Source organism: Panthera onca, chromosome B3 (assembly GCF_046562875.1).
Source record: "Panthera onca isolate mPanOnc1 chromosome B3, mPanOnc1 haplotype 2, whole genome shotgun sequence".
Taxonomy (NCBI): domain Eukaryota; kingdom Metazoa; phylum Chordata; class Mammalia; order Carnivora; family Felidae; genus Panthera; species Panthera onca.
This window is the reverse complement of record NC_138344.1, coordinates 68,447,199-68,461,584: the sequence shown is the minus strand read 5'-3', so window position 1 is coordinate 68,461,584 and position 14,386 is coordinate 68,447,199. Positions and strand designations below refer to the sequence as shown.

Genomic DNA, 14,386 nt, shown 5'->3' with positions numbered 1-14,386 from the left:
CACTTCCTACATATTCCTCCCTCCCAACCTTACAGTAAGTGCATATGTCCAGGTTTGATTCAAGCTCATAACATCATTTATGAATCTCTTCAGAGAGCTGCTTTGGATTATCATCCCCTTTTTTTCCCTCTAGGACTAAACTCTTATGGCCGTGATATTATTTTGTCGGTTTACTTTAAAAGATTCCTACACCAATTAAAATCTAGTTAGACTTAAGCCCCGGGAAAACTTACATACTTCCCATCAATATCAAATCACAGCTCGTCTGTATGAGCAAAACTGACTTAACAATTGCTCCTAACACATTGCAGGGGTGATGCTTCACTCTTAGAAGTGTTTCTGCAGTCAGTTTCAAGAAGTCACTATTGTGGGAACCAGGTCCCTCTAGGACAGTTTTTCAGGAGCAAAACAAACAAACAAAACTTAAAAGAAATGAGTTGCGTTAGCTCTTCTAATTGACAGTGATGTGCTTTAAACAAAAGTACTGACCTAGTATTGATCTGCTCCTAATAGTGTGGCCCTGGGACAACTACTTGATCTGAGCCCCAGTTTTCTAATCAATAAGGTGGAATTTACATAAGGTAGATGTGCGGATTGAATAAGATAACTACATATAAAGTGCCTAGCAGTGTTTGGGGAATATTATAAGTACGAATAAGTCAGTTTCCATAAGCTTATTATTTCCAGAAAAAATTGAGGGAAAAAGCACTTTAAAATACCTTCCTATTTCCCCCCCATGTTTATTTATTATTTGAAACAGAATCTGTTCAGGGTAGATTTCTAAAGTAAGAGAAACATAAAATTTGTACCTATCAGGGAGCAGATTAAAGACAATGCCCTTGTTTGCCTACCCATTTGGAACAGATGGAAATGGCACTCAAATCAAAGACCAAATCACTGTATCATGAAGACCTCAAATCCTGTTATGAGAGGTTTGGAGGCAGTTCGTCCCAGTGATGATTAGATACTTATTCAGGGGCAAAATAGTTTGGCCTTGACCTCAAATGTACACTGACTCACCAGCATAGGAACGGTAGTGATCTTCAACTGTGGTTTTCCAGCAAGCGGGCAGCCTTCATTGTGAGGTCCAATCCTGTTGACCTCCTCCTCGGCTCTCCTTTCCCGGACCGTCGAGGCCCTACTTCATTTTTTATCTTTGCCCTAACTTATTTGGCTCTTAACTACAAGTAGTCAAAGTATTTATCTAACAGTGATTCTGGTTAAAGGGCCATTTGGAGGCCTAGTTGGGGCATGGGAGAGACTAACACAAGGGTTTTGCATTTACATGAGGATCCTATTTCTTGAATTTTCCTCCTTTGCTCCTTTAAGCACTTATTACCGAGAATAGCTAGGCTGGGGGTGCAGGGGCAGGGAGCGATGACCAGACCACTGGAGCGGCAAAGCCTCGCGGGATCTCCGTGGCGTGGAACCTCAGGAACGGTGAGAATCATACACCTGCTCCCTTCCCCCCATCGCTGCGACCAGCCCAGAGCGTGCGCTTTGAGGGGCCCCGGGCGCCGGCGAGCTGGGGGCAAGGAGCCGAGGGATTGGCTATTGCCCTCGCTGTCCACCTTTGACCTATGCTAACAACACGGCCTCCAACCCAGCCGCCCGGGCTTGAGTTGCCCAATAACCTCACCGCGCCCTAGCCAGGCCCAGCGGCTCCGCTGCTGATTGGGCCCCGTCCCTTCCCGCTCCACCTTGCCATCTGCCCGCCCCGGGAGCCGCTGCACGTTTCCATTGGCCATCAACCCTGCCTATCAGTCCACGGCTCACCTCCCCCAAACAGCCGGCCGAGCCGGCGCGTGCTAGGGAGGCGGGGCCTCTGGGCTGGGGGCGGGGCCGGGGCGGGGCCTCGGCCGAGGCTGGTGCAGCGGTGGCTTTGGGCTCTGGTTCTGGACTCCAGCGCAGCATCCTCGCTGCAGCCGCTACGGCTGGCTGCTGCACTTGGTCAGGTAAAGAGAGCCTTGTCTGTCCTGCTGGTGGTCTGCTCCGCCTCTTCTCCCTCCCGACCACAGGCTGTGTGTTCCGCCTCTCGGGGCCTCGGGGCTCTCGGAAAGAGGCATCGAATCCGTTTTGCCCCGTTACCTTCCTTTCCTCCCCTTCTGCGTCCGTTTCTCAAGCTCCCCAACCAAGCGGTGCCAAAGTCTGTTAGCGGGGCTCCCCGGGTCACCCTAACGCTCCTCACTACAGAACTGTCGTTAACTCTCAGGTCCCAGCGCCCGTGTGCAGTCTCCTTCCCAGCTTGGCACAGGAAGGGTGCAAGGGCGGGCGTGGAAGGGAGGGGTGCAACGCTTCATTTTGAAGCTGAATGTGTTTAGTTCACAAGGGGAATACCTTAGTGGGGTTGATTTGGGAACGTTACCTGCTTCAGGATGATGATTGGCGATGACTAGAAGGATATCTGTTGGTGCTTTGTGCTTATATTTATAGGTGACATTCACCATCACCGTTTTCTTCTTTCACGAACATCATCATCACGACCATCACCGTCAACATTTCTTTTCCTCCATCAGAACTCTTCAAGTTCTGCAAAGGCAGGCTCTGTTCAGGCATGTAAGTGCTGACTCCCCCAAATAACAAGCAGTGCCCTTGCCCCCTAAGGCCAGAGCCAAGTCTTCATTTAACTCAAGGCCAAGTAGCTGGGAGTGGGGTGTGAATGGGGAGAGTTTCCTTATCCCTATTTGCCGTGGAGATTGCCACAGAAAACCCTTTGCTTTAATCATCCACACTGCTGTTTGCTGACTATGGAGAGTTTGACATTGGCAGTCACACAATCTGATGGACTGAATGCAGAGTCCAGGACCTGGGATACAGGCCTGTGTAACACGGGTGCTTCAGCCACGGAGAAGGGAATGTCTAGACCCAAGCCTTTAAGACCTGATGAACTAGCTTAGCTCTGACTTTCTTCCACAGTGGCTCCAGCTGTACTAAAGCACCATCCTTGTGGGCATATGCATCATGTGCTATGCTGCCTTGGGGGATCTAAGTTCCTGAGAGAGGGAATTATGTTGTCTATAGCAGGTAGCATCTTATGACCACAGGATTGGGATTCAGCAGCCATTGCTTAGCTTTTCAGGGCTTAGTACAAGATCACTTGATGCTTAGATTTATTAACCCCTTTTCAGGAGGGGAAAACAGTGCAACTGAGAGTTGCATACCAGATTAACTGTCATTGTGGAAGATATTGCTTTAAAAGTGTTTAGAAGTCCCAGGTCTTGGTCAGACATATCTAACCAGTCTCCTTTCTCTTACCTGTGGTTATAGCCCCATAGTAGGACCAATGAATTCAATGCCTTTAGATATACTGCAGGGTGGAAGGAGCAGTGACCTCACTGGAGGGAAACAATGAGTAAAAGTTGGGAGACAGTATATCATAATGGTTAAATCCATAAACCTGTCATATGAATTCCAATCCTGGATGAACTACTTACTAGCTGAGTGATTTTGGCAAGTCATTTATTCCCTTGAACTTTAGTTTCTTATTTGTAAAATGGGGGTAATATTTCCGGCCCCATAGAAGAAGTTGTAAGGATTAAGTGAGAGAGTATAGTTAAATGCTTAGTAGTTCCTGGTACATAATAAGTGAGGAATGACTGGTAATCATTCTTGATAATACTTGCCAACAAGGATAATAAAGGCTAGTGTTCTGTCCCTAAACATGCATCCCCCCCATGGCTTTTTACATCCCTTTTAGTTCTTAAAACTGATGCTAATGGGAGATGGCAGCTTTGAGGTTCCTCATAGGACTCCATGTTAAAGGGATGGCACTGATTGAAGCCACTTGTGTTTGGACAGACATTTGTCTCACCAGCCTGCACAAATGCTTAGCAAGCTCTTTTAAGATGCATTCGAGATGCAGCTTTAGTGAAGGTTTCTGGGCCTCTGGGCTTGTCCTAGGCTGCTCCTTTCTCCTTGGCTGTTCAATGCCCTGACTTGCTAAATTGTGCTTTTTACAGAATCACTGTGAATGCACTGGCTTCTGCCCAGGAGAAGCAAAACTGCTTTTCTTCAAATATCCCTGGGAATTGAAGAAAATCTAACTTGCTAGCATGGGAGAACCTGTGTTTTACAATATTTTTCTTCTCTAAGAATGACATACTGTCAGTTGTATCAGTTAGGATCCTTTTCGTTGTATGGGATAGAAACCTAGCAGAAGCAGTCATAAGCAAAAATGAACATTTTTGACTAACATAACCAAGCCATGATCACACTATAATGTCTTCATGAGAAAGATAGTCCTGAGATTAAGAATTTTTTCTGGTTTGCTAGCTTGATTTCTGTGTCTTTGTTTCTATCTCTTTCAATTCTGCTCTTTCTTTTTTTTTTTTTTTTTTTTGCCTTATTATTTCCTCTTCTTTTTTCTTAAGTTTATTTATTTATTTTGAAAGAGAAAGAAAGCACGAGTGGGGGAGGGGCAGGGGGAGAGAGAGAGACAGAGAGAGAGAGAGAGAGAGAGAGAGAGAGAGAATCCTAAGCAGGCTCTGTTCTGTCAACCCAGAGTACGATGTGGGGCTTGAACTCATAAACCGTGAGATCATGACCGGTGCCAAAGTTAAATACTTAACTGACTAAGCGTGCCCCTAGCCTTATTATTTCCTACCACAGATGCTATCCTCTCAGTGTCTTCTTAGGCTGTAGGTTCACATGCATCTAGCTCCATAAGCTAAGGGTGGCTCGTGTTTCCTCTAGCTCCACAGAAGAACCTCCAGAAGAACCATGATGGATTAGTACTCGGTCACAGGCTTAACCCTGCCTGGGTGGAATGTGTTCGCTAAGGAATAGCGTCCTGTGAGTCCTATCATTGTCTGGGAGTGGATCTCACATCCTAGTCTTCTTCTCTCTCAACAAAAAAATTGGTAGAGTTGTCCCCAAAGGAAGAGAAATGGGAGCAGGCTGGAGCTTGATGTGATGATAAGGACTCAGGAACCCTTCTTTCCTACCTCATGTATGGTGATTCAAAGTCTAGTTTTATGTTAAAGCTTTGGACTTGAGCATGTGATCCCAGGCATTAATGCATTTTAGATGATTTTGCCTTTAATTTTTTTTTTTTAATTAAAACCTTACTTGCATAATTGTGAAAATTCGCCAGAGATACTTAATAATATACAGTGATTCCAGTCTTGGTAGATCATGTTTGGGGGTTACTCATACTCTCTTGTTGGGGCTTTGTTTTACCAGGAGCCATTATTTTTAGAGGTGCATAGTCTCTGTGTTAAAAATCAGCTTTATTCTCAGCAGGTCCCAGCCTGTGTGTTGACAGAGTTACAGCCATTAATCTGATTTGCTTGATCTTGTAGAGATGCTAAACCATGGGAATTGTATCCTCATGGAGTAAATATGAGCTTGCACCAACAGGCTGGCCTTGTGAGGGAATTGAAACATCCCTGTGTTTAACATCTGAGCGGAAGTGCTGACAAAGCAGTCATCTGTATGTCCCGTAACCTAATAATTACTAAAGTGGGAAGGATGGAAAGAAGGCTGTGAACCTTCCTTAACTTGTCAACGTATAAAAACAAGTCTGTAGGAAAGGGACCATTCCCTCCCACTTAGGTTTCTCAAGTTTTCTGACTACATGTAAAATATGCCCCTGAATAATGTGTATTTTGCATTTAGGCTTTGAAAGTATGGTGCCGTAGTATACATATGAGGCTGGGGAGAGGGGTAGAAGACCCATCGGTCTTTCTTTTGAGCCAACTAACCTTGAAACGACCTCTGTAAGTCACCTCTGCGGGAAGCAGGCTACTGGATAGGTTTTTTGATCTTGTTCTTGTGTGTTTTGTTTTGTTAAAGCTAGTTCATCTATTTCCTTACTTTAATCAAAACTGACCTGTATTGTGTTCCATCTTATTAGGGCTATACCTATTTCTCCTTTCTGAAGTGTCCTAAATCATTATTAAAGACGAACATCATTCAGATTAAGCACTTTTTTTACCTTGGTCTTCTGAGTCACAGGCTATTGTGGGGGATATTTTTGAGATAGGCAGGACTTTCTTTCTTTAAAAAAATTTGTTAATGTTTATTCATTTTTGAAAGACAGAGAGAGACAGAGCACAAGCAGGGAAGGGGCAGAGAGAGAGGGGGACATAGAATCTGGAGCAGGCTCTAGGCTCTGAACTGTCAGCACAGAGCCCAGCGTGGGGCTTGAACTCACGAACTGTGAGATCATGACCTGAGCCAAAGTTGGATGCTTAACCAACTGAGCCATGTAGGCTCCCCAGGACTTTCTTTTTTAACAAGAGAAAAACAGAGTTTATTAGCATGTATATCGTGCTTACACATGGGAGTATCCAGACATGAGTAGCTCCAAGGGGTGGTGAGAACATGTGCTTATACATAACATCTTAGGCCAAAGGAATAGGAGTTGGGGTTTCTGGGTGGGGGAGGAAAGTTATGGGAAGTTACCCAAGAAAAGTATGGTTAAACAAGGGTTACTTAATAAGGTTTGTTATGCATATTTAAGTCAGTGCCTTCTCCATTAAGAGGAGTTATTAAGAGTTTTCCTCTTCCTGGCATGGGAGAAGGAGACACATTTTACAAGTGGAGATTTTCTTTATTTTTTTAATTTTTTTTAATGTTTATTCATTTCTGAGAGACAGAGAGAACAGAGCGTGAGTGGGGGAGAGGCAGAGAGAGAGGGAGACACAGAACCTGAAGCAGGCTCCAGGCTCTGAGCTGTCAGCACAGAGCCTGACGCGGGCTCGAACTCACTGACCTTGAGATCATGACCTGAGCTGAACTCGGACAGGACACTCAAGGGACTGAGCCACCCAGGTGCTCCGAGATTTCCTTTATAATGTACATTTCATTTACAAAAGGAAAACTTGTAAACTTGTGCTCCTTTCTTTTTCCTTTTTTTTCTTTTTTTGTTATAGCTTTTACTACATCTTCCTGAATCTCAATGGCTGTTAGCTCAAACTCACCCATATGTCAAAGAGGCATATTTTTGGGTAGTATATTCTGAAATCTCTCATTCTGCCCTTTGAAACTTCACTATTTTTTCCAGGAAGTTTCATTTAGCAATAGCCGAGTTGGTATATAGTTCTAGAGAGATTCAGGTTTGCAGGGTAAGAGATCTACAAAGGGAGAGAGAGAAAAAGAGAGAGAGAGAGCGAGAGAGAGAGAGAGAGAGAGAGAGAGAGAGAGAAGGAACAAGGATGAGAAAGCAGAAAAAAAAAACCCACAAATTTAAATGTATTGCCCCATCTCATTAAATCAGTCTCTCTATTCTGGGAATAGGTCAGTCTAGTTAAACAGTTATTTCAGGAGGCAGTAGTATAGGTAGGAGTCAGGTGCCTAACTCAGCCATCTGTATGGTGTATGCAATCAGGCATTTAGTAGGGGGCATTTCTGTGGAGACAAAAGAAAAACAAAAGTTAATGGTTAGAACAAACTATAAGCCCAGTTTTTGACTCCAGAGAAGACTTGGTTAATAAGATTTCTAAATGTTGGGCTTATGTCATCCTTCAGTGGTGGAGTTAGGACAGGCAGTGGCAGTCTGATGGTTTGCATCCTGCTTTGATTTCCTGGTTTGCGGTCTGAATGTCTCTGGCAATGGCACTGAGTGTTCCAGTGAACCTTCTGAGCGGGCTTATATAGCAACAAAGGTTGGATAAGGCAAGACTTTTTAATATTCATGTTGGTCATCAGGATCTGGGTGTTAATGGACAAGTAGCGGATGCAGCCTGAGGGTGGACCGGGGAAGGCAGATAAGGCTAAAGAGTAGGGCAGGAAATACCGCCATATTGCCACTGTCAAGGTGCTGGTGCTGACATGCCGGGGGGAGCCCTCCAGTACATGTTTCTGTGAAGTAAGCAACAGAGAATGGGAGATGACGTGAGGAACAATGTTTAATAATCCACCCAACACAGCAGTGTATGGCTGCTCTTCTTAGGGACTGTTGCCCTGTTTTGCCCCTATGAGTATCTGTCCACACTCAGGCAGGCTCAGAGGCTTTATCCGATGATTTCCCCTGTGACACATGGAAGGAAAAATACAGATGTTTCAGAGAGAAGGGGAACCTGTCTACTTCTGAGGAGAAGCTCCCTCTGATGATCCTCTCACCGTGGTAATTTGGGAAGACCATAAAAGTTTCCCAAACCTTGACACTGGCACAAATGAAGTTCCAATGAAATTCTCTGCAAGAATAGTATCATCTGTGGCAGAAAGGAAACCCTTCTGAGTGGCGCTGAGACAATGCTGTCTCATGCTCCCCAAGATAGCTCCTTCAGGTGTCTGGGTTTCTTTCCGTATTACAGAGCAGCTTTTCTCCTCTTTGATGTTGTAAAGATGGCTGAGTTAGGACAGAGAAAGGATTTTAGAATTACAGTTACTGTCCTAGCATTTAACGATCTATGTGTTTGGGCCCCTGGAGACAGTAACTAAAATCTTCATCACCATTTCCAGAGGGCACGCTCATCTTGCTGCTTTGTTTGGTTCACTGATTGAAAGCCCATCCCCATGGTCTTCACCCTGCCAGTGCTAATAAAGCCTATTTCTCACCTTTACACCATGGAGTCCATATAACTTGTTGATGTTCTTCTTAGAGTAAAATGTCCTCAAAGTCTATCCCAAGGGCAGGCAGCAAGTGTATTTCCTCTCTGATGCTTAATGCAGGAGATTTAAGCTCCTTCCCTTGGTTACCTAAGCTGTCAGTAGGTACCTCTGTGCAGTAGGTAAGTGGTATCTTATCTCTCCTATAGATGAGCAATTCAGGGATCAGAGAGGTTAATATGGTTACTTAAAGGTATTGCTTTAAATGGAATCTCGGTAGTATTTATTGTACCTGTTGGGTTTGCATTCTACCCTTTGTCTGTGCCCTAGTAAGCCACAGAGAACATTCCTGGCTTTGAAATTTTTTAAACTTCCAAAGCAGGATAAACCATAAATATAGTGCAGTATTCTGGGTATGGATTTAGTGAAAAGCAAGAGTTGCTTTTTTTAGGCATTAACATGATTACCCTTTCTCTTTTTAGATAAAGACAGCCACTTTAGAAAATTTTCTAGGCCTGGATCATATTTGGAAAGCTTTGCAAATAATTTTTTAAAAGCCCACAGGTCTGCAGAAAATGAAATTCATCTACAGAATTGGCGTCTGTTCTGTCCCCATTTGCCAATGTCCTCATCTCCTTTTATCTCTGTTTCTGCAGTAGCATCCTCTACCTTCTACCCACAGGAGACAACTGGCTTCTTTCTGACCCACCTAATCTCTATCACAATAAATATGAGTAGAACATAATCACACATAATAGGGGGTATTGTCCTTCTATTAAAGTCACTTTCTGATTTGTCTTAAGCTGGTCCTGATTTCCTTTAAGCTCTGAAAACGTAGATCACTTCTAATTTTCATGATTATTTGAAGAACTGAAACTCCATGATACCCTAGTGTCATAAGGGAAACTAGCAGATTGAAGGGGGAAAAAAAACAAACTTACTGTTTTCTCAAGGAACATTACCTTATTTGTTACTCTATAGTTCTTGTGCCCAAATTATTCTCTAGATAGTTGACAAGATTTTTTTTTAGTCGTACAGTGGAGAAAACTGAGATGGGGAGACAAAAAAGTGACTTGCCCAAGGTCACTCACGGTCAGTGGCACAGCCAAGAATAGATCCAGGTCACCCGACTCCCTGGGCTTTGTTTATTACATCATTCAACTTCTCTTGAGGAAGTAACAGCCCTGCCAGCTATAAAAAAATGAAAGGACAGTCAACGCTCAGACTCTGTTTTGGGGACTTGGTCTTTTTTTTTTTTAATTTTTATCTTTTTCCATTTTTGCTGAAAACAATCGCTGCCAAATTGTTCACTATTAGCTAGATTTTAAGACCTTAGAACCAGTGCAGAATTTGATAAGAACAACAACATTCTGTATCTACAGTCAATAGCACTGGATTGTACACTTAAGTTGTTAAAAGGACAGATCTCATGTCAAGTGTTCTTACTAAAATAAATAAAGAATTTTAAAAAGATAAACACAATTCTGATATCATAGTGACAAACTAGGCAAATGACAAAGCAAAAAGTAAAGGTGGCTGAAAGCTCTAGAGTGGTTGCATATGGATCTTGTGCTCAAACCACATCCAAGGACAAAATACACAAAAGAGGGAGGAGGGGCATATAGTCGAATTTTAAGTCTAAGACACTTACCTCTAGGGTGGTGTGGACCCAGGGGAATCGCATCAGGAAAACTAAGGTCATCAACAAGAAGAGAACTAGAAAAAAAATTGTTAAGCCAATTTTTATAAAAGAGGGCTTTTAATATTACAACCAGGATACTGATGTACAAATTTTGCTACTTGGAAAGGATGAAGTCAAATTCACAGAGGGCGAGGAAGCAGAACTAGTCCATTCTTATTTTGTTCTTATTTTGCTTGCTGTCTTTTCTATGCAAGTGCAGCCGGTGAGAATCTCCATCTAAAAACACAAGTATTTAAAAAGTATCTCATCTCATAATTGTTTTTTTCAAATCATACTCTGTTTTGTTTCAAGCCTCTTCCTTCTGGAAAGGTAGAAGACCTACCCTCAGGCCTTTTTAGGGTCACACCATTCCCCAGAGTTGTATCAAGGCTCCAGGGTGTTGGCACAGTGGGGCAGCATCGGGGGGAAACCCTCTGGTCCTTGACGCATCTGACCACACGGTTACATGGTAGTGCCGTGTTTCTGCTCACATAACTCGCTCAGTTGCAGGTATCCAGGTCATCCTTGGGCCACAGAAATATTTAGGCGACATATCCTCTCATCCTTCTACTTAGATGTACCACACACAGCTCTGGGGGCTTGTGGCCTCTCTGGGGACAATGCCAGAAAGCAAGGGCTGGCTCCTCCCTCCTCCTGGGTTTATAAGCCTCCCTCCCTCCTTTTCCAACAGCAGGAGGGAGCTAATTCTTCATGTTGCTTCAAGGCTCTTTATGTCCATAAACTTTATTCCTTTTTTACCTCCTTCAATAAATTCCCTATGTTCTTCTAAGTACTTGGGATTTTGGAAAACAAAATCCAGAAATATTCGCAGGCTATTTCTCTCTCTTTCTCTCTTTACCTTCTACCTCTCCTGATGCAATGAACACCACTTATGATATCTACCTTATTGGGACTCAAGCAAAAGGGGAAAACACAGGAGAAATAAAAAGAAATAGATTAATTACCTTTTTTTTTTTGTTTTGAGAGAGAGAGAGAGAGAGAGAGAGAGAGAGAGAATCCTAAGAGGCCCCATGTTCAGTGTGGAGCCTAAAGCTGGTCTTGATCCCACAACCCTGGGATCATGACCTGAGCTGAAACCAAGAGTCAGATGCTCTACCAAATGAGCCACTGAGGCAACCCCAGATTGTTTTTGATCATTCTTTTTTTTTTTTTTTTTTTTTTTTAAATTTTTTTTTTCAACGTTTTTTATTTATTTTTGGGACAGAGAGAGACAGAGCATGAACGGGGGAGGGGCAGAGAGAGAGGGAGACACAGAATCGGAAACAGGCTCCAGGCTCCGAGCCATCGGCCCAGAGCCTGACGCGGGGCTCGAACTCACGGACCGCGAGATCGTGACCTGGCTGAAGTCGGAGGCTTAACCGACTGCGCCACCCAGGCGCCCCGTGATCATTCTTTTTTTAGAAATACAGTGATTTGAGATATCTGTCTTATTCACATCTATTTCCCTTTCTCTGAAAATGGCCCCAATATGTAAGTATGGGCTCCATATACATAAGAACATGTACCTGGTCAGGGCTACTTAAACCAGGGATAGAAATCTGACCCAAGCTCAGCCAATCGGATTCCATAACCCAAGAATGAGAGTTTAGGACTGAAGGATGGCAGTGAATAGGAGTCAGTGGAGTTAAGTCACAGCTAGAGAAGTGCTCCAGGGGGAGGGCCTTCGAGCCCTGTCCCAGAGGCCATTGGAAGATTCTGCCTCCTGCTCTTGGCTTTTCCACCCTTACTTTGATTTCATGAATTTGCCCACGAATTTCATGAAATTGGATCTGCCTCCATTTTTGTTAACGTAGCCTAAATCAGGTTCAGTTGCTTGCAACCAGAAGAAATTCAAGATTGCAAAGGCAGAAACACATGATGATGAGAAAATTGAAACTCAAGATAGGTGAAGAGATAGTAGATAGAATCTAGCTATTTAAGATGTGTTCATCTAATGATTTAAAGTGATCATTGCAAGAATTATGTCTGTGATTCTGGAACAACTTTCAGCATTTTTTTGAGGACTTTTTTTTAAATGTATATTTATTTATTTTGAGAGAGAGAGAGACAGAGACAGAGACAGAGACAGAGAGACAAGCATGAGCAGGGGAGGGGCAGAGAGAGAGAGACACAGAACCTGAAGCAGACTTGAGGCTCTGAGCTGTCAGCACAGAGCCAGATGTGGGGCTCGAACCCATGAAGGTGAGATCATGACCCAAGCTGAAGTTGGATGCTTAACTGACTGAGCCACCCAGGTGCCCCATGGACTTTTTTTTTTTTTAAACTGTGGGCACTGCTTTGTAGTAAGGCTGTGAACACACTAACGAACAGCCAGATGATGTGTGGGGTTTTTGAGAATGGAAGTGCTTCCATCTGAGGGCTTGCTAAAGAGACTGGGGTGACTTTGTCAAGATGAGGAGATGTCTCAGGTGTTTAAAGGGCCCTTGGACAGGAGAGGAGTTGAGTTTACAAACTCTGGTAGTAAGGACAAACACCAATGGAAAGGTATTAAGAAGTGGATTTTGGCTCAGAATAAGGGATTTTTTTTTTTTTTACACTTATCACTGCCTTAAGGCCATGAGGTTTCCTTGTGGGCTAGAGAACAGTTTGCTATAGAAGAATTCAAGTTGAGACTGGATAGTGGTCATTCACAAAGGTTATAGTGAAAGGGAAACTCCAGAATTGGGATAGAATGGATAATTTCTATGCTGTCTCTAAATCTAAGATTCCATAATTTTCCCTATGAATTTTGTCAACTCCTAGACTAGAAAAATGCCAACCCACAACTTGACAGAATATAATAGGAGTTAAGGCATTTCGAAAATACTGTTTTATCAGATTTTTTTTCCTTTATATGAAAAAAACAAAACAAAACAAAAACACCCACAGGCTATATCATATCATTGAGAGAAGACATTTTCACAGAGAGAAATCTGTACTGTATCCGTACTGTACTGTAATCTGTACTGGTAGTGATTAAAGTCTTCACAGCCAGGTGGTTCACTGAATGGAAAACATTTCTGTAATATTAATGTAATCATGCAAAACCCAGGGAATGCTGAATTCCAGTGTCCCTAAATTTCTAGGCTACATGAACCCAAATAGACTTCTTGAGTTATTTTACAGAAGAAGTCAGAATCCCAACTCTTTTCCCAGACCTTTATAAATGAGAAAGATGTTACCGTGGCACCTTTTGTGGGACTGAAACAGGCAGTTCAGATGTTTTATCCACCACTCCCCAAGACACCACACATTAGCCAGTCCCTTTTAACAACCGTGTAACCATTTGTGTATTTTAGATTATTATTCTTAATTAGAGGGTAAGCACTGGATTATTCTAGTTTGTCATTTACCGCAGCAAGCAGATGCTGACATTCAATAATCACGTCTTAAACAAGAATGGACAAGGAAAGCCACTTAGTTTGAAATCCTGGTAAAGACTCCCATCAGATGTAGTCCAACATGAAGATTTTCATAATCCCTTTTATAATCTCTCACTCTTCATGTAAAAACCTTAAGAAATGCAAGCATACATATAACCATTCATTAGATCTCTATGTGCTATGACTTTTATAAAGAGCATTCAAAGGAATCCAGTCTCTTTTGCTTTGCAAATTGAATTCTCAATTCATTTTAAAGACACCATTTGCGATGTAAGTAAAAACATATTTTCTGTCTATTTTAGAGTCCAACTTGAAAAAAACATAATCATGAATGTAGGGTGTGAGGTAAAATCGTTTTAAAAATCATTTCTGGAAATGTAAAAAAAACAAAAAGGTACAAAGAAGGAAATAACAACGATCCATATTCCCACTATATTTTGTATTCCATATTCCCTCTACTTTTGGGAAACACTTTAAACAATTCATGTATGTTGATTATCAAGAATTCAAATAAGGCAAAAAGTTACAAAGATGAGAATTAAAAAACAATCATCTCAAATACTACAGTTCTCATTGTTAACCTTAGATGAACATCATTTTATACATCTATCTATAGCTATCTACTTGTCTATATGGATGGATATTTAGATAGAAGTGCTTTTATAAAAATAAGTAGAGATGCTATTTATAACAAAAATTATTTTTAAAAAATTTCAAGCAATTAAAAAAATTGAATTGAAATTAAATAGTCTAACATCAAATGAATGTATCTCATTTCAAGATATATTATTTCCTGAAAAAAGTCTCTTTATGGCTAAAGTATCATGAA

At 42.3% G+C, this 14,386-nt stretch overlaps 1 protein-coding gene across 8 annotated transcripts in view; it reads left to right on the top strand.

Annotated features, from left to right (window-relative positions):
• Positions 1 to 1,844: 1,844 nt before the first annotated feature.
• Positions 1,845 to 14,386, top strand: part of FMN1 (formin 1) — a 425,066-nt gene continuing 412,524 nt past the window's right edge. For 7 of the 8 annotated variants that reach the window (XM_078448453.2, XM_078448448.2, XM_078448449.2 and 4 more), the window contains exons 1-2: positions 1,845 to 1,955; positions 2,434 to 2,556. The gene's annotated coding sequence lies outside the window, so the exon portion shown is untranslated. Of the gene's footprint in view, positions 1,956 to 2,433; positions 2,557 to 4,692; positions 4,792 to 14,386 lie in introns of all 8 variants that reach the window. The other variant, XM_078448450.2, reaches the window with a different exon arrangement.